Below are 19,956 nucleotides of genomic sequence, written 5' to 3'. Positions count from 1 at the left end.
CCGCTCCCACCACTCGGCCCCCTTGCTGGCTGCCGACGCGAGAGAGAATTTCCGATAGGGGCGAAACCCAAAAGGCGCCCATGTGCTGTGTGATGTCGGTGGACGTTCAATATCCCCAGTTGGTCGAAATTACACTAGAGCCCTCCACTACAGCAGCCTTTTAACACATTCTTTCGCTTCCACTGTCTCGTCATCTCTCACGGCGAGGATGAGGTTTTCATCGGAAAGTGAGTTACTGTGCCATTTCCTCTCCTAAAAAACCCCTAACAGTAATTCATCAGAGGACAGCGTTTTTCGTCCCAATGCAAAGACGCTGCTGACTTGCCGTGGCCATTGCAGCTGCGTGGCGTCCTAAAGAACCTAACCAACAGCCATCTGCTGGCCGCTAGACGCTGGCGCGTATGGTGCAGGAGTGCGCGTTAGTGAAAAAGTCGTCGCATAGAATGGAAAGGCTCGCCTAATTTCTCGCGAGATTGTGGGTTCTTTGGTGTGTGTGGAAGTGCATTATGTGGATAAGCTTTCCCTGGCAACACCATGTCGAGATTGAGCGAGTTTATTTATACTCCTCAGAATGTGTTTCACAGCCACTTTAATGCCAGTAGAGGGTTTGACGGCATACCGTCTGGTCAGGAATCATGGTGATGAGGAGTACTGGTCACTGGCCAAAGTCATTAAAGACGGAAATACGTCCAGTGGCCAGTACTCCTGATCACTTTAATGCCAATGGCCGTTTTTTGTTAGTGAAAAAAATCTGTCAGGACATGTTGCCGGCGAGAATCAAGGATGTACTGATGAATCGAAGGTAATGTTTTTACTTTGCTACTTTATCTAACACCGGCGTACACTAACACTCCATAAAGTAAAATGAAGTCTTAATTGATACACCACTGTGCGCTATGGCGGGATGATTATTTAATACCCCCCCCCCCCCCCCAAAAAAAAAAAACTGCCTCATGTTTGTTTCCTGTTTTGTTTTGTTTCTGCATAGGTTATAGGCGATTCGCTAATTTCCGACTCCCATTAAGAAAGAGCAAACTTGTATTTTATCAGTTTGTTTCCTATGAGTGTTTTCTAGTCTTGTTTGCGTATGCAGCACAAACAAGAACACTGATCTCTCGCAAAATGTGCCGAGAGCAATTGTTCAGGACCGTCTTTGGAGCATGTGTAAAAGGAAGAATATTCCCTTTGTACCAGATGCATACCCTTGACCATTAGAAGATTAAAACCAATTCAGTGAAAATATCTTTGAAAGGCGGGCTAAAATTAGCCAGGCCTGAGAATGGAACTCGTGGTAGCAGCATTAGCCGTCGCAACCAGTCAGTGTAGGAAAATAAAGGATAAGTATCGGTTAATATAGAGGGGCTAACTGGGCCACAATAAATTGAGCGGGGAGACAAGCTGGCAGAGAAAAAAACAGAAGATAGGTCGATAAAAGTGTCCCAATCATCCTCAGTTTCAAAGAGACGACAACAACACCTGCAAAGTTTGTACAGTCAACCTGCCAAATAAATGACTTTTAGTTTTCAGGCGCTGGTAGAACCGAATCTCAATTTACTGACCACTAGAAGTGCTTGAGTTATGTTAGGAAATAGTGCCGAAGCACCGAGGCAATATAAGAATGTAATCTTCTATAGAAAATGTATTTTGCCTTTATATTTCTTCAGTATTTCATTTCTGTTTCCTGAGGCTTTTTCTTCTGACTGGCGGCAGTCAACTTTTAACCGATTTTGTCTCACTTTTCTTTGTTTTGAAAGAAGGAAGTAACTTTGGGAACTGATCGTAATGGCGTGCGTCGTTTCTTCGGACCGAAGAAAGCTAACTTTGAATTTAATTTCTTCCTGCACCATTGCAGAGAATGCATGCACCTTCTTTCCTTTGTACTTGAGGTTACTAATAAATTGACAGACGCTCATATTGGGTGGTCTAATTCGATGAACTGGGTAATCAGAATGCACTTTTAGAATGATTCATTCGTGTTCTGCCATACCCTATTATCTGAAAGATGCGCTAGTTCGTTTTGCTTTTTTGTGGCTCGCTAATGGTGTTATATATAGTATATTTGCTACATTTGCACATCGCTTTACTTTTGCTCGCATTTTTCTCGCTAAATATTTGTTTATTATTCTTACAATTCTTGCGTTATATACATTCCGCATTACGTGGCCCACTATGTTGGATGAGTCGATGACGCGCGCTCGCTGATGAGGCACAATAGCGTGTACAAATTCCAGGTTTCTTAAGTGGCTTACTTACATGATGCTACATGTGTTCCGTTTGGTTGCCTCCGTTCTCGCTTAGGAACGAAAGCGACTTACACAAGGATGAAAACAACCTCAAAGCTATGTTAATAGAGGTAACGCTGCTCGATGCATTTGGCAGGTAACTTTTTCAAAACAGCAATTTGACATTAAAAAAATGGCCAGGCTTAGCTTGGTTAAGCCAAGAATGCGTTGCATATCTCGATGGAGTTCCGTGCTGCTCCGTTGACTCGATAGGCTATTGACTCGATCGCCATTGAAACTGCCCGTGTAGCAGCGCACGATCGCCTTTGAGTCGATAGACTATCGGTTCGAGGGCCCTCGAAATGCCCGTGTGACATAGGTATAAGACTGTCCCGGCCAAGGAGCGGAGCTCTTTTATACGTATGCCGTGACGTCAATCATACCGCAGCGCCCCTAGCGGGAGGAGCGGGAGTCAGGTAGTGGCTGCGGCCGCGCGCGACCGCGCCAGTTGGGACCCAGCTTTTCCTCTGTGACGTCACGCACCGGCGCAGCGCCCCTAGGGAGGAGCGCGAGTCAGGTGGTGGCTGCGGCCGCGCGCGACCGCGCGAGTTGGGGCCCAGCTTTTCCTCCGTGACGTCACGCGCCGGCGCAGCGCCCCTAGCGGGAGGAGCGGGAGTCAGGTGGTGGCTGCGGCCGCGCGAGTTGGGGCCCAGCTTTTCCTCCGGCTGTCGTGACGTCACGTCACGTGGTTTGGTGGCTGCCCGGCCGCGCCCAAGGGCTGAACTGAGTGATTGCAATATGCAACGCATAAAAACGCAGCTGCGGGACCGTTGAGATTGTTAGACCAACAATCACCTTCCAGGCGGCTTGTGCGAATGTCCTGATTAACGACGTTGTGTACCTACTGGACTCTCCTGTTTAGCTAGATGGTGAAGCAAGAATAGATAAATGGAAACTGCATGTCATGGTCCAACAAGGGCCGGCGAGCACCAGAAAACACCCCCCGTTGATATATAGCAGCGCTGACAGAGGAAGCTAATTTCACTGTTCTAACAGATGGTGCGAAATAGTGACACAGTTCTAGAATACTTTTTCAGTCTGTGCAGGATGTGATATGACGAATGACTGCTTGTTTCGCTTGCATTCTTCTCGGTAAAATTTCGCATGACATCTCTCCATATATCGCTTCCGCAAATAGCCGTGTATAGACTGGCGTCTGGCTCATTCGTTTTGCTACTAAAAAATGTGCACGTGTAGCGTGGCATAGAAACACAACCTTTGCTTCAGCTCCACAAAAATGACAATTTTCCATAGCGTAAGAGCTCAAGCCTGCCATGTTTTTTAAAGCTTTCAGAGCAAAACAAGGACCAACTATAATGACCGAGGTTTCTGCACGTGTACAGTGAGTTAACTCACTACTTCAGCGACAGCCACGTGTAATCTCGCTCTGGTAGTGTTACCTTTGTCATCATACGTTGTTGTCGAAAGAAAGGAAAGTTGTGCAGGTGCCTATGAGTTACATAAGACGTTTAGCCACCCTTTCCGAGAATATGCGACTTGTAGGTGTTCGCAGCGCCCATAGGAGCACGTAGGCGCCAGAGTGGATGTACTAATAGGGTTGCAGGGTGTGATGAGGTACAAATGTAGCTTTTTCTTCTTCCTTGATCCCCCAAGAATATCCGCCGTTGAGGAACGTCCTCGGGGCGTAAAATATTGGGGGTGATTCGATCCTAATTGACACCCTCCTCTTTCAACAACTGCAAGCGACAATGTTGCTAAAGTTTGCCTGTTTGATCGAACGGCACCAACTTGTGACATAAGCATGATGCGGTGGCGCTGCTCTTCCGCATCTGCGGGTACGGCCTTTAGAAATGCATCTATACATAGGTCATGGTACGCGAAAGCGTGGTGGACAACACGGACTGAAGGCAAGAAACGGGCCCGGGGAAGGGCTAAGTTGGCAAAGAATGTTAATAAACAGAAGTGCACTGCTCAACACCGACAGTCTGTGTTGCCCACCTTGCTGTGGTCTCGAGTCAATCCTAACCAACTTACCCCGCTATACTCGCTAATAAACATCTTTGGAAGTAGTTTTGCTACTTCACATAGAACCTATAATATCGCCTCTTCTTTAACAAATGCCAAGTGCATCCCGAAACGAAGCTGGGCTGCAACAACTAGCAAAATGTCTGAATAATTTTCCACCAACTACCACCGTATTCCGAGCCACTACCGCTATTTCAAGTGCTCACTTTAAGAGTTAAACAATTGCCTTCTGAATGAGAACCAAGCAAAGTTCTTTCGCAATTCGGAAAAAAATTGTTTACTGCAAAAAGCGATGCACAGGTTAAAAAGTTGTGTGTCTTTCCATGATCTTGTAGAATTGTCTTCTTTGTGCTGCCGTCCTTCCCGAGTGCTGCTGTTCATGCAGGCAGAGGGCATGATAAAAGCAGGTAGCGATCACAGTTCGTCGAATTAGACTGAGATCAAAGGTGCACTAATGAGGATTCTGAGCTCGTCTTTTTACCGCGAGGACTCGATATACACGCTCCAGGCACGCTTAGAAACTTAGTTATTCCCCTGTGCGGCAGATTTATCTTCCCTATTACATCGGATTAAGCGTTCCAGCTCCCTCTTTTCTTTTTTTGAACTCACCTCCGAAAGTAGCAGGAGTCAACCAATGCGTGAAGTGCCTTTCAGCCAGCCGCGTGGCGGTTTGCCGCTCTGCCATCGGCGGAGTGATACGCAAAGAAATAAGTCCACGCGTATTTTTATTTCCGTGGGCCTAATCTGCGGCTATGTTGTCTGCGACTAAAGCTATTCATTCACGAAAAACTAACAACCAAAACAAAGGCGAAAGCGACTGGCTGAAAGGCACTCGGCGCTTTGACTGACTTCTCCTACTTTCGGAAGTGAGTAAAAAAAAAGGCCGGAGAAGGGACGTTTAACTGAATGTAATAGGAAAATCGGCCACAGAGGACAGTGATTCGAAGCTTCTAATAATGTTCGGAGCGTATAGACTGAGTTTACTTGGCAAAAATATGCGCCCAGAATCCTCTTTAGTGCACCTTTCAATTAATTTTTATTCCTGACATTAACAGTCATATGATGCGATCGCATCCTTGATTTTTTTATTGTTTAGAGACAAATACAATTTACTGTAGATCTCATTGTAATATTGCAAGTTAATCAGCCTGTACAGTCATCAAAAATTGTGATGAATGCAGTAGCAAGAAGCATATTATAAATACATAAAATTGAGCACATTTTGTCAAATAAGGGAGTATGCCGCGAACGCAGTCTACTTACCTTCACGTACTCAATTGTGCCATTAGCTATTGCCTATCGAATCCAACGAAAATTCCTCCATGTTCCCGCTTCTTGAAGCCAGAAAGATTGGCAACAAGCACTACTGTACACATGGTCCTAATATTCACCGGCGCATGCTACCGTGGGTAGGAACCGTAGAAGGTACTGAAGAGCCTGGGTGATGATATCGAGCGGCTCCACGTAGCCTGCTTCCCGCCCGGCACCCGGAACATGTCTGACCGCTCTGATTACACCCAGCCGGTGCGGACGGTAATATATGAAGGGCGCAGTGTAGCCTATATATTGCTCACATTTGAAGTAAACAAAGGTTAAAGTTCAAGCCTAACCTCTAAAATTCTCACAGCCGACGGCAAAAACATTGACACGTGGTAACCTGCAAAGGGCACATTGTGCTTTCTAAAAAAAAGGTATGTAACATGCTTAGCTTGTAACATGTTCACCTCCAGTAAGGGTTACCATTATTAAATCATATGAGAGGACAAAACCACCAAAGCTTCACGGACTATCGACAGCCGGAACGTTACTGCCGTTTAGACTCGGAAGGAGGCCACTCTTTTATGAACGAGCCATTGAAGCTCATCCCAAGAAAGTGACAGCCACATGGGGTGGCCTGGGGTTATAGACAGCTATAGGGCACATTGTCAGTCCGTTAGGACGATGTACTGCTGGAATTGCAGTTGATGGCACCACGTACCCTGTCCGTTTTCTGCGGATGGAGCTCTGCGCGAGTACCTGTGATATCTTTTATGAGCATCTTGACTTATCCAAGAGTGAACTTTAACCTCTTCTCTAAAGTCAATAACGCTTTACACGGGTCTGGAGATATGCCTGAATACGAGCATGAATTATACTTTTGTGATAGAACAGCGCAGAACACCGGGACAAGAGTAAACAGCGCTGGTCTCCTGTCCCAATGTTTTGAGCTGTTCCATCACAAATGAGTAACCAACATGCTCAAGCTGCTGGCATGGCTCATACAATTGTGCATAAATGTACTGAAGAGAAAGTGAGTCTTCTAGCTTGTTCTAACATTATGACTTCTGTACGTGGGGGAGCTATCACAAACACTTGCGGCATCGTCGAATGCAGACGGCAGTTAATACCACACCCAGGCACGGGCAGCACAAGAGCTGCCGCCGAGTTCTAGAAAGTAGAGGTGTAAATACCAAGCCTCATCTAAAATTATTAGTAAATAGAGATGGGCACAGCCATCGCCTTCATAGATATAATTTCCGCATTGAGAAATTCGTTCGATCTCTAGAACACATTCTCAACTATGCTGCGCAGCGAAGTCCCTGCGTCCACCTCACTCATTAATCCAACGCTGCCAAGGCAGACATATAATTACGTCGACAAATGGTCCTGTGATGTTAAGGGCTCTCTTTTTCTTCATGTTTAAAATCGCAACCACTGCAGTAAACACCGAAGTCAAGAGTGAGTATTTCCTGCGGGATTCGTTTCGACAGGCCCCTTGCCTCATTCGAAGGGCCACGGACGTCGCCTGTGCGTGATTGCCCACACTGAATTCTGGAGGCATGTTCGGCTTTTTTATGACTCTTTTCGTTCAGCGTACCTGAAGATCTCGGCACCTGGCTCTGGCCACCGTAGGCTCTCTTCAGAACAGCGAATTGCTTCGCACGTCACAGAGTTCTGAGAAACATTGTTTCCAATATTCCGACGAAACGCCGAGCTGTTCCCACAAGTCCCCATCTTCACATCATTGAACGCCTCATCATGCCACCGGCTGCCATGAAGGTACTGCAGCAGGGCCAGAAGTTTTGCCAACGCCCTTCACTCGACCATTCTGAGCAATCGCCTCTGGCAAGGAACAACGTTCCAAATTCAAAGCTACAGGTAACGATTTCGAAAGGTGCATTCTGAATGATTTTGATGTCCTGCCTACGTCGACTAGAAAACGCGGTGATGTCCTTTCTAGCAGGCCGTTTTCATCTCTGTAGATTGCCGATCTCAAGCTCCTAGTTTCAGATAAACAGTGATATCCTGCAGTTGTCCCGACGGGTGCCTATGGACTGAAAGCTCGCGAGGGTGTCGAAGAAAACGTCCGCCATGTACCACAAGCAAGCCCATCGAAGTTAAAAAGAAGGCCATGAAGATTTGCCAGCGCCTGGGAGTGGAGAATGTAGCCAACGCAGTTAGAAAAGGGAGGCTCTGAGCCTTGAGATCTTTTTCTCTGACAAGACACACAAATCCGCGCGTCCGTTCAAGGCCATTGTGCCTGAAAGTACTTTGTTCCATTTTGCTTATGCGGGACCAATTTCTTTTTCGAAGTGCAGTGGCAGTGTCTTGGTTCCTTGAACAGAAAATTCTCCCAAATGCCGTCGCCTTGTCTGTACACGTCAAAGATCACTACTACTCCTTGCCTCAGGAGAAATTTTGGCAAGTTGTTGGCGATACTATTGACGATTGGGGCACCACGCGCTTCCAGACTTCGTGTGACATGAGCATAAACAGTTTACCTAATTTTTGATTTATTTACTAATTTATTTATTTATTTATTTACTAATTTATTAATTATACCCTCAGGGCCACTACGGCATTATAGAGGGGAGTGGTTACAAAAAAGTGAAATAAATATAACAAACTCGAGTGAATGAAACAGACAAGGTACAAACATGACTTCTACATATACATTTTTAGCTAAGGCGTTGAGGAGAAAATAAAGATAACAAAATATAAAATGTATCATAGTTATACAATGTTAGCGAAAATGTTCTTGAATAATTGATGATTGGTGATGGTGGCCGTCGAAGAAGAAAGGTGATTCCACTCATTCGATGCGCGTGGTACGAATGCACTCTCCTTTAAGCTGAAGTCCACCTTTGTCGAGTTAGGAGTTTAATTTTACGTGTAGAAAGAAGGTGCCAATCTTGCCACTCTTCTCAGCGATATCTTGTTTGCGCGTTATGAGCGGCACATGGAATATCCACTTTTTGTCCTTGATGTCATAAATGTTTTTGCTATGTGAACGATTACTGTATAGTTTTAGGAATGACCTAAGGGACTAGCGCGCTCAAGTGGACGAGCTGTTCGCTGTATTTGCGTGCATCAAGCGCCATGTAACGCGTTTGGTGCCTGCTGTACCCATGTTGATTATTAAGTGCCGTATTCGTGCAGTGCCTCATATCTTGGCAAACTGGCGATGCCTAAATGATCGGCTCAGAGAGCGTGCTTTGTGCAGATATGCTGCCGCCCCTAGCAGCAACCTAGCGCTCTACTAGAAAAGCTACAAATGGTGTTTACCACTTTTTGATCGTTGCGTAGCAAACGTTTCTCCAATGCATGCACAAGGAAAACATTTGAAGCCTGTGCAATCGTCCGCAAGACGACATCATGTGTCAGCAAACCTCGAGAGTCGCTCTCCCGCCTCAAATTGGTAAATCGTAATCCATGAATGACGAGCCCTAGTGCCTTTGCTTTCGGTGTTTTTTGCTGCTTCAACGGAAGCCTTCTTGACGTCTATTTTTCCGCTCGCGCAATAAATGCAGTCAGTTGCTAGTCAGCGCTCGTGTGTCTCTCTTCTGCTCTCTCGTTTCTTAAGCTCTGTGGTCCTTCATATTGATCAGCCAATGCACATGACATGACGTGTCGGCCAAAGCCCCTACTGGATAGATCTAAGAAAGCCTGCAGAAGGCCTTCTGTTTATACTTCAGCATGCAATGCTTGCCCGAGAAGTGGCACTAGTGTCTCAAAATCTATAGTATTTGCAAATATGGTCGCGTAATGTTGTATTTAAAAGTGTTGACGAATGAGAAAACACTCTGTTTAATGCACAGTCGCGGATAGGCCCAGTTACCCTTCCAGCCATGATGCAGCATGTTGTTTGCAGTTGGGGCGTGCAACGTATAATATACATTCGAATCCATAATAAAGACTCTTACGGACGAACTGTTCGGGCGAAAATCTGCAATAGCTTGGTATAGCCTGCAGTACAATACCTTCTTCAATTTTTCCTTGAATTAGACGTGTCCAGTGCCAGTCGCGTTGCAATGTCTATTCATATTTCAGACTCTCAGCCTTCGCACCTGAGTGTGCGTCTTCAATTTCCCCAGGCATTACCTCTTGAATAAGAGCTACAACAGGATGTACAAAGGAAGCACATAGCCCACTTGATTGGCACCCACTCTTATTCGTTGCACAAACGCGACGGCATAAATGTGAAGTGGATAGGAGATTTACAGTTTAGCTGTGGCATGGTTACTAGCAACTGAAAATAAATCACTGATGTGATCTGTTGCCGTGTACTAGAGCGGATCTAAGTAACATATCGCGTTGCGGCATTTGGCTCGTCAGTACCCGTGCAGGTGAAGTGTGGAACTAAACGTAGCCAAAAGGGTGCCACTGTACCGTGATACTATCGCACTCACTTGCACATGACACATATAGTTCAAGAAAAAGGTGACAGAAGGGAAAGATATCTAGTAGGCTTCAGAATTGGACTTCTGCATAGGGCTGTGATTTATTGCTGTATCCCACGTCTGTACGAACTAGTTAATCTCAGCTGCATCCGGCTCTGGCGACAAGTAAAACGCAAGAGGGGTCTGATCCTGTTTGATTTTTATCACTACCAATGGCAGCGATATTGTCGTGAGATAACACCTTCAGCATGCTGACATGCCCGTTGCATACACGCTTATTCTTCCTGGTCGCAGCGTGCTTATAAAAGAGGGCATAACGGCCACTTCCTTAGATCTCCGAAAGACAGAAACTGAGACCAAGACGGAGGCAAAGATGAAGGTTCTTTCTTGCTTCCTGATTTTGTGCCTGGCCACCACGGCTTTTGGTGAGAAGGTTTATCGCCTTTCAGTCATCCCACGAGAAAAGCTTACAGTATAGCATTTCGAACATTTGAATTTTTCTTCGGCTCATTGAGCTCTATGAACCAAACTATACAGGGAATTCAGAAGAGAATAAAACGGGGCAAGGGGGAAAGAGTTAAAGGATTCTAACAACGGACGAGCGTACTAACATCACCCCAGCCACGCGCCTAGCTGCTAGCCGATCATCAATAGGGGCCGGGTTCATGCAGCTGCATTCTCAATCACTGCACCCCAGGTGTGCAGTGTCTAATGGTGTGTTTACTGCGCTACAACATTAAGCACATCATTATAAAACGACAGTTAAGATCACCAAAGATAAATTTATCCCAAAGCTTTCTTCCTTGCGATTTAGTTTTCTGTAGAAAGAGAGCGGACAGATTCGTATACACGTATTTTAGCAGATGTATACCTTCCTGCGAAATTTTCTATATCAGGCGCCTTTTATACTATGAATATTCGTGCGAAAATTGATTTCAAGGCAAAAGTGCTTCCCATGGCACAGCACCCTCTAATTTGCAAGAGTGGAAATCTTCCCTTCCCATAGCACAAAGAATATCACCTTGTACCCTGTATACTTATTTGTGAAGATACCAGTTCTATTCACTGCAGCGATACAGTGATATAAAAAGGTCAGAGAAATATATAAGAAAATAAGAAATGCTGCAAAATTGTGACAAATGTAAACAAGATTGTTTAACTTAGCTCATCTGTAGGCAATGAAGAGCCCAGTTAAAGGGTTTCTGCAATCGATGATCATTGTTGCAATTTTGATAACCGCACATAATTTAAACAAATGCAATGAGCAAGGCGATAATTAAGTTACTGTACACAATTCATGTTAAAATTTTTAATCAAAGCTAGATTAGAGAGTATTCCCTTCAACAAATTTCATCATAAAACCTTGACGTTAAAACACCATGCATGAACGTATGGTTCGCTTATTTAGCTCAAACAGGAATTTTTTGAATTTTTTATTGTAATTGCCTTAAAGGCGAAATTGAAGGGGTATTCTACGAGGGGGTATAATGCTGAGCATTTGATTTTTCGATGAATGATCTGAAGGATGATGAGTCGAGATGACGCACTACGGCGTTGGGAAGGTCATTTCAGCCTGTTGCTGTATGATAGAATAATGATGACAAACGTGCAGATGTGCTCGTAGGGGGAGGGTAAACGGCCTTCACGTGGTTTGTGCGTTCGAGACGCGGTGGGCAGAATTAATACTTTATATAAGAAATAAATGATAGTAGAGCTTATGAAAAAGACCAAGGCTGGCAATTTTTCTGCTGTTGGCTAAGGTAATGAGGTTAGATTTTAATTTAGTGGCACATCATAACAGGTCAAGAACTTGAATCTTTTATCGCAATTTCACGTTGCTTCAAGACTAGTAGAAAGGTTAGTAAAGGGGGAGGGGGGGGGGCTTACCGGGCCTGCGTATTCCAGACTGCGACGAATAAGCGTTAAATAAGCCAGTGATACGACTGAAAGGGTTCTAGTCGCAAGGTTCGTTGAAACTAACCAGGATCGTAATTTGCCTCGTTATTCAGCTGAGCTGTGTTAAAAGACCAGTTTAGATCTAGCGTTAAATTAATGCCTAGCTATTTGTACGTGATCACTGCTGTGATTTGCGAATTGTTGATATTGTATTGTCGAGTTGGTTGTTAAAAAAAATTCACTAGAGAGAGTACTTAGTGTAACTGCTATGAAAAGGAAGGGCGGCCGTGGAAACTTCCTTTAAAAGGTCAGTAACCGTGAGATAGAGTTGACTAAAGGAGTGTGCAGCAAATTTGCTTCGAATATTGTGAGGTCCGGTGCACTGCATTTTGCCTAAACCCTATTCGGATTTAAAATATCCAAGTAGTAACAGTATCTGAGCTACTACTAGTCCTTATGAACACTATCAACCTCGTTCCATTCAGATCTAGACCAAGCCCTATTCCAGTGGCCTCCAACAAACCCCGTACTCCGCCAGAAGTGGCCAACCGGTGTCCGAAAATTGTTGAATCGCGTTTGCGCACCTAACTTTCTTTCTCTCTTGCATTTGCCTTGTCTCAAAATTAATTAATTTTCTTAACGGGTCATTCGTTATGTGCAGTTCACCAGAGTCAGAGACAGCTGGCTAAGTCATTTAAACTAACATTTCTGTTTTGTAAGTGAGTACTGTAGTGCTCCGAAACTTGAAATTTCCAAACTGAGGCTCAAATTCTTGAATGTTTATAGTCTTAGTGACGATATCCAACGCTCAACTAACAAAAAGTACAAGTAAAGAGCCGTTCGAGTAAATTGTAGTTATGATGAAATTCTGGTAAAATTAGCGCAGTAGTGCTATTGCGGCCAAGAGGTTGCTTGAATTACTTGAGCAGTTTCGTCACTAGGACATCGATAAACAAGTATGACAGAGAGCTTCCGAAAATTCAAACTGACTGGTGACTGCAATGGTATGTTCGAATCTACGAGCGCTGCACTCCAGCTACTACAGTTCTTCTTTCCTTCCTACGCTGCATAATGCAGAGAGTTGTGGTTGAAACTTGATGCCCTGATGAAATTATTATTTTCAAACCCCTGCTTGAGGCTACTAATAATGAGCAAGAGTTTGTAAAATGTTCTCAGCATAGTAGCTAAAGTTTCTGCAAGGATTTCAATAATAAAAAGTCCTTTGGATTCACTCGAACTGTCCAGTGCCTGCAAGCCTTAGGTACAAGCCGCAAAGCGTCGGTAGCGTGCCCACACTTAGTCCCGAAACTGCAACTTGGGTCAGGCAAGAAACAAGTGTTACTACGTCGCAGTTCTCAGTCTCCCCGAAGATGCTGCAAGAGACGCCTCGCTGTGGAAATCCAATGTGTTGTCGCCTACCTTACTCCTTACACGCCAAGTTTTGTGTATGGTTTCGTGTTGCAGCGTGAATTCATCCAATTGTTCTCAGCCCTAAAGCAGAAGAAGGGAAAAATATTGCACTCGTGACCTTGGCGACCGTACAGGGGAAAAGTTGATGATGAAGGTAGAGTTAGGGTTTAAATAATTATGCCAGTAATCGCTCAGCCTAAGCCCCTCCTCAAAATTGAGACGAAAATCTCCCACCGGCGCTTGGCTATGGCGGGTTATGTTCGCTCTAAAAGCGGAAATTTTGTTGCAGTACAGATGAGCGATCAGACATCAGTGGTTCAGGGTGTTGTCTTAGAGTAAAACCAGAAGAAAATCGTGGCCACTTCCCGAAGCGCATCGGGTACCACAGTTGACGAAGGTATTATAGCAAGGTATTATATTCGTCTGCAAGTCAGCGGCTGTCGCTCACTTTGTGTTTCTCGCCACTAAGACGTAGACGTTTGGGATGCCTTATTCGTATTAGTGCACTAGAAATGCCCTTCTTTCCAGAGTGTACAGATATGGTCTGCGTTCACCGTGTAGTGTGAAGTAAAGTTTTCGTGTTTCAACAAAGTGCATTGTTTATCCTTTTTTTCTTTAACAGGTCAATCGTTTCTAAGCCTTCCACCATGCCCTGGCTGGGGTTGCCCTCTGTACTCAATCTTTGTGAGTTATTTCAGTGTTTTTTAAGGACTACACAATGTTACGTGGCACAGCCTCATAAGGATACAGCCCCATTTGCTACCCGACGCTCGTACGAAGGGCGCACTATATGGTTATTGAAAGAGACAGCTACTCTACTACTATAAATTATTTATTTTGTTATCAATACCCACATGTGTTATGCAAGTGAATCTTTAAATCGTACTGTCCGCTTTCTGTGCTCCTTCTGTGGACTACGCCTGTATGGCCGTTTCTTGTTGCGACAATGAATGAAACGCAAGAACCCACAGAATCGTCCATTAGTAACAATGAGGAGCTCGCTGTCTTTTTCTAGTTTCTTAAGAAGGGCCGCATTTATTAGCTCGAAGTTAATACTCATGGGAAAGGCAGCACTTCTCACTACTAGTAATTCTTGTTCACTAAGATAGTTTGACGTCTGGCAGTAAGAAACTGTCGCATGAGAATTTGCAAGGCATTTCCAGAAATAACGGTGTTTTAGAGCATCATAGGCATGAACAGTATATGCGCAAGAGACCGTCCATGAACCGCAAAGATTCGCTATTACGCGATAGAAACATGTGTACAAAATTTTCACAAAAGACTAAGCGTAAAAAATTCAGGATTTATTAAAGAGGAAAAATTAGATACGGACTTATGCTGAGTAACGCCTGCCCTTTTGTGAACACCATTCTTTAAAAGCGTGGCTTTTTGGGCTTGTTGGTGCATGATCAAGCAAGAGACTATAGCGCAGAGTACACAGGACACAGAAGTAACGAACAACACGAGCGCTAACTTCCAGCAAATTTTATTTCACACATGCAACATATATATACATCAAAGACACGTCATCACCATTGCTAACAGTACCGTTGCCTCAGAAACAAGAGTTCTTTATCACATAGAAAGATAGAGGGAGTGCTTACACATGTCTCACCCGAAGCATTTATCCTTTCAGCTTCAATTATTAATCGTGTGGTCATGTCGCTACTTTTTGCTAGCACAGCAGTTTTTTTTTCAAAAATTGGTTTGCACGTTTTAGATGCGCATGAACGAATGTGGCCAACAAGTGATTTCTCTTTCCCGTTCTTGACGTCGCGTGCGTGTTCCATCAATCGCTGATTGAGGCACCTCCCCGTCTGGCCGATGTAATGGCCCCCGCACGATAACGGTATTTTGTATACGACACCGTCAAAGCATGTCACGTACGGCTTCTGATGACGAGTCGTGCATCCACGTGTTCTGTTGTTGGTTTTTCCAATCTTGCAAAATGAGGCAAGTTTCTTTGGTGCCGAAAATACGACAGTTGCATTTGCGCGCTGTCCAATTCTTTTCAGATTGTGAGAAATCTGATGCAAATATGGCAATACAACAAAGCGCTTCCTTCCACCGAGCATCGAGGCCGGTTGGCATTGATCTTCGTTCAGTTTTCTTAGTAGCTTCTCGGCAATAGACACCTCAACATCGTCGGTGTACCCAGCATCAGTCAGCCTTTTGGTCTGCTCCTTAAAACTTTCATACATCCTGTGCGCACATGATTTTCTCAGGAAGTTCTGAAAACACACGTTGATGATGGCTCTTTTTAATAGTTTGGAATGTGTAGAATGATAGGGTAATATATGCTTGTCACTACGAGGCTGGTAGGCCCAGCAAATATGACTAGGATGAAAGATGAATTTGAGGTCTAAAAACCTGATAGAGTCATTTACTGGAAATTCAGTGGATAAAACATGTGGTTCAAAACAATCCTTCATGATGGATAAAATGCCTACGGCCTTTGACTTTAGTGAGCCAGAGTCAGTGTTGACAAGGATTAGGAAATCATCAACAAATCTAAAGATTTTCACGACGTCCTTTTCATTAAGGCGACTAATAGCAATCTTGTCAAGTTGGGATAGAAACAAGTTACTTAAAACTAGGGCCAAGCATGATCCGATACATATTCCATCTTTTTGGAGGTATGGTTTTCCTTTCCAGTTTATAAATGTTGATTTCAAGTAAAATGCTAAAAGCTCCAGGAAGTCGGCCACTGATATACCCGCCGCGTTTTGGAAGGCAACACATCCGAAATCTTCATTATAATCCTCAACACAGCAAAGCACCTTGTCATTTGGCAACGAATAATATAGACTCTTAATATCCCCTGAAAACACGTTAATACTTCCACCAGGCCAGTTTTGGCCACCAGGCCAAAAGGAATGACGATCCTTTTGCTGTTAAGAATTCTGGTGAAATCATAGAGTTTGTACAGAGTTTGTACGGAACGACGTCCTTTCCATTAAGGCGACTAAAAAGGAAAAAGTTAGTAAAAAGAGCCATCGTCAACATGTGTTTTCAGAACTCCCTGAGAAAATCATGTGCGCACAGGATGTATGAAAGTTATAAGGAGCAGACCAAAAGGCTGACTGATGCTGGGTACCCCGACGATGTTCAGGTGTCTATTGCCGAGAAGCTACTAAGAAAACTGAACGAAGATCAATGCCAACCGGCCTCGATGCTCGGTGAAAGGAAGCGCTTTGTTGTATTGCCATATTTGCATCAGATTTCTCACAATCTGAAAAGAATTGGACAGCGCGCAAACGCGACTGTCGTATTTTCGGCACCAAAGAAACTTGCCTCATTTTGCAAGATTGGAAAAACCAACAACAACAGAACACATGGCTGCACGACTCGTCACCAGAAGCCGTATGTTACATGCTTTGACGGTGTCGTATGTAAAACACCGTTATCGTGCGGGGGCCATTACATCGGCCAGACGGGGAGGTGCCTCAATCAGCGATTGATGGAACACGCACGCGACGTCAAGAACGGGAAAGAGAAATCACTTGTTGACCACATTCGTTCATGCGCATCTAAAACGTGCAAACCAATTTTTGATAAAACTACTGTGCTAGCAAAAAGTAGCGACATGACCACACGATTAATAATTAAAGCTGAAAGGATAAATGCTTCGGGTGAGACATGTGTAAGCACTCCCTCTATCTCTCTATGTGATAAAGAACTCTTGTTTCTGAGGCAACGGTACTGTTAGCACTGGTGATGACGTGTCTTTGATGTATATATATATGTTTCATGTGTTAAATAAAATTTGTTGGAAGTTAGCGCTCGTGTTGTTCGTTTCTTCTGTGTCCTGTGTACTCTGCGCTGTAGTCTCTTGCTTGACCATTCTTTGATGCCGCAGTTCAGTCAGAAAATTCTGACCAACTTTTCCAAACATTTTCATGCAGAATAAATATGACATTTCGTAGTATAGCGTCCTACATGAGAACCACCCCTTTTAGCTATGCATTCCTTGCTTGGTATTGTCAGTATGCCTAAAAAATATCAAGTCTTTTTGAATCCATTTTGCGCAACGCCCGCTGAACGCCGACTAATCTGCGAGTACTTTGTTTCCGCTTATCTCTTCTGCATTTGGCCTCTTTGTTCCATGTCAGGAAGAGGGTAGGGGGGCTGGAAGCTTTCTTTTCTATCCATCATTGAATATAGATTTTAAATTTCTGTGAATGGTTGTGGCCAACACCAATCACTATTTCAGTGCAAATGCATTCTTTCTTGATTTATTATATAGACTCTATTGGCTGACTACAACATCGTTGAATGGGAGCTCGGTGGTCATTAAGCTCTCATTTTTTTTTATTAGTCTAACATCATCGGAGAACTTTTCCCGAACTCAAGCACTACGGCAACTCCGACGACTAAAGCTGCGGCAGGCACGGCGGCTGCTGCAAGTGGCTGATCCATTGACACCGAAGAAAAGGAAGAAAATTTCTGCCAATAAAACGTGCTCAAAAACACCCGGAAGCAAGAGTTATGGTGAAGAATTGATTTTCTTCATTGCAAATTTTTTGAACTTTGTTCCATGTGGAGCCCTACAGGTCTAACTAGCTCCTGAGCATATCCTTATGCAATACTCAGAACCCAGCACGAAACCTACCAATTGTTGTCAATATTGTAAACCTGCTTTTAGGCAGTCACTAAACGCACGAGCACGAGCATCAAAGAGTTCCCACCGAAAATTGTGATATAAAAGCCGCAACTGACACATAGAGCTCCATTTGTGTGTGTTGAGTCTTGTCCCGAAAGGATCTACATTTTAAGGGAGTACAAAACGATCGCGATAACGCTCCATTCTTGCGGGAAATAGAGGCCGTGTCAGAAACCTCTTTCCAAGCTTCAAAGCGATCAAAAAGAGCTATTGCTACGAAACGGCTTATTGTGCATGATCTCTGGTCTCACGCCCTACAACGTTCCAGCGTTTGTGCCATCAGAAACATGCTTCGAGACTGCCCGCTTTGAGACGTCGAATGATTGGCCTAACGACTCGTTTTATGCCGTATAGGTTGTAATTGCCGAATGAAGCACGTGAAACGACCTTGAATTTCTGTACTTATTTTAACACAACCGAATTACCACGTAGCGCCCTCCTTTGGGTGTGCCTACAACGCGGCCACCCTCACGAGGAAGGAAATAAAGACGGCGCCGGGCTTTGGTACCTGAAGCCAAGGCTCAAAGTCCTCTTCTGGTTAAGATCCGAGTCACATATCTCATTCCTTCGCTCCTGAGGCATCAGCCCACAACCGAATAGCTGGCTGCGTTGACATCACTCGGAAAGGTTGCAGAACCTCGACCCATTACGAAGTAAAATACTTGCGCATACTAAGCAGGCAACCTAAGCTGTGGCCTGAAATTCGAACTTATGAGTGCATGTCACAAAGTACAAACATCAGTTACAGTATGCTTGCCTAGGATGGGACCTAAATTTACTCCTTACTGCAACAAAATCGTTCAAAGATTAGTTCTTATAACGTGTTTCTCACAAAACCTTTATAGCGACTTAGAACAGAGGTTCCGTGAGCCCAAAAGCTAAAATAGAACCATGCATCCAGCGACTGCGGTCCTGCTGCTTTACCAAATACTCCAATGGCCAGTTTTTATTACTTGAGCTGGACGAAAAGAAACTAAATGGTAGTGAATAAAAATATAATATATTGAAGGATTTTCGAATGATGAGAAATTGTTTTGAAAGATTTAGATTGAAACAAAGGAAAAAACTGAATTTCAGTTTGTCATCGCGAAAGTACTCAAGAGTTCAACCACGCAGGTCGTGGTGGAGGCTTGTATCCTCTCGAACTCGCTTTGTTTGTTTATAAGGGGGATGCCCGGCACGCATTTAGAAGGCCGCTTCTGAGCAATTGTTCTGCGTCTTAGACTGTCTTTGTTAGCGATGCGACAACATGTGCAATGCTTGGAGCGACGGCGCTCCTCTGGGAGCGTCGTCACTCCAAGCATTGCATAGAAGGAAGCAACGTGGACGGAGATACCGAAAGGCCAGGTGTTGTTATAGCAACTGTTACCCATCGCATGACATCGAGCGCAGACGCCAAGCGCATACTATATTCTTTCTGGATGAGGCTAGTAAAGATAGATGCAATATTATGTGCTATGGTATCCGTCGCAAGCCAAAAGTAATATATGAATCCATATTCTTGTGCGGAAGAGATGCATCGCTTAAGAGGTATGCAAATGTATATGTACAGGCGGGCTGCTTACACTTATAGTTCTGAGTTCCAAGCCTAGTGCATTTAGAGGTAAGTGTTGTCTGTAGCCTCCTTTACTCAGACTCCTTGGTGCAAAACAACGTTACACTTTAACGGATTCGTACAAATATATATAAACCACCTGATAATAACCTGAAATACATTCTCAGAAAGTAAAGAGCGTTGGGGCACAACATTTATGACACATGTAAACCGAATGCAAAAAAGCGAATATAATAGAATCTATGAAGTTAAGCGTACTACAGAAGCTGTTGTAGGAACCAAAATCGGGAACAATTCCTTAGTACGTGATGCGGATTTTGCGCTCTATAGGTTTGGTACTTTACAGCTGAGGAATACGGAGTTTAGAAGACAAGCAGAGTAACAAAAGGCAAATGTCGAATAAGTTCTCCTTTCTTGTGGAAATAAATTTTCGCTCTAGAGATACGTGAAAATGTTCAACGGTTCGCCCAAAAGTTCTCTCCCTACGAACTTAAACTTATCCTT

The 19,956-nt window shown here is 44.1% G+C and overlaps 1 long non-coding RNA gene across 1 annotated transcript; it reads left to right on the top strand.

Annotated features, from left to right (window-relative positions):
* The first annotated feature begins 10,221 nt into the window (after window positions 1–10,221).
* On the top strand, window positions 10,222–17,691 carry LOC144118617 (uncharacterized). The gene is made up of 3 exons (XR_013312073.1): window positions 10,222–10,353; window positions 13,857–13,918; window positions 17,553–17,691. It is a non-coding gene; the product is annotated as an uncharacterized LOC144118617 (long non-coding RNA).
* Window positions 17,692–19,956: the final 2,265 nt, after the last annotated feature.

The sequence above is a fragment of the Amblyomma americanum genome, chromosome 2 (assembly GCF_052857255.1).
Source record: "Amblyomma americanum isolate KBUSLIRL-KWMA chromosome 2, ASM5285725v1, whole genome shotgun sequence".
NCBI classification, from domain to species: Eukaryota; Metazoa; Arthropoda; class Arachnida; order Ixodida; family Ixodidae; genus Amblyomma; species Amblyomma americanum.
Note: the sequence above shows the minus strand (reverse complement) of the source record. Positions and strands in the feature narration are given on the sequence as shown.